Source organism: Haplochromis burtoni, unplaced genomic scaffold (genome assembly GCF_018398535.1).
Source record: "Haplochromis burtoni strain Fernald_Lab_line unplaced genomic scaffold, NCSU_Asbu1 Contig_1599, whole genome shotgun sequence".
Lineage (NCBI taxonomy): Eukaryota > Metazoa > Chordata > Actinopteri > Cichliformes > Cichlidae > Haplochromis > Haplochromis burtoni.
In genome coordinates this window covers 10,624-11,047 of record NW_024583960.1, presented here as the reverse complement: position 1 = coordinate 11,047, position 424 = coordinate 10,624, and positions in this window count along the sequence as shown.

Here is a 424-nt window from a genome sequence, read left to right as displayed (position 1 = left end):
GAATTTTTTGTAAGCGGCAGATAATTTGAAAGACTTTCAAAAATATCATCAAACATAAAAACGTGTTAATGTGCAGACTGACACACATTCTGTCTGTTTGCCAAAGATACAGTTTAGTGAGAAGTAAAAAAACTTAATGTGTGGAAAACTTTGCTGGCAGAGATGGAGGAAGATGTAAGAAAGTGAGGACTGGAGAGGATGAAGGATTATTTTCAAACTTAAGTCACAGTCATGCTATGAAGAGTTTATACTGGAGAGGAAAGGCAGGTTAAATAGAGCCGCTGCAGTAATGTGGCAGACATTTAAAACATAAACATAATTAAACAATATTTAAACAATTTAAATCTAAATTCTAACAAAAAAATTTAAACTATTGCATTTGTTTCTATGTTTCGATTCTATTCTATTTCTTGGACTGCTTCCT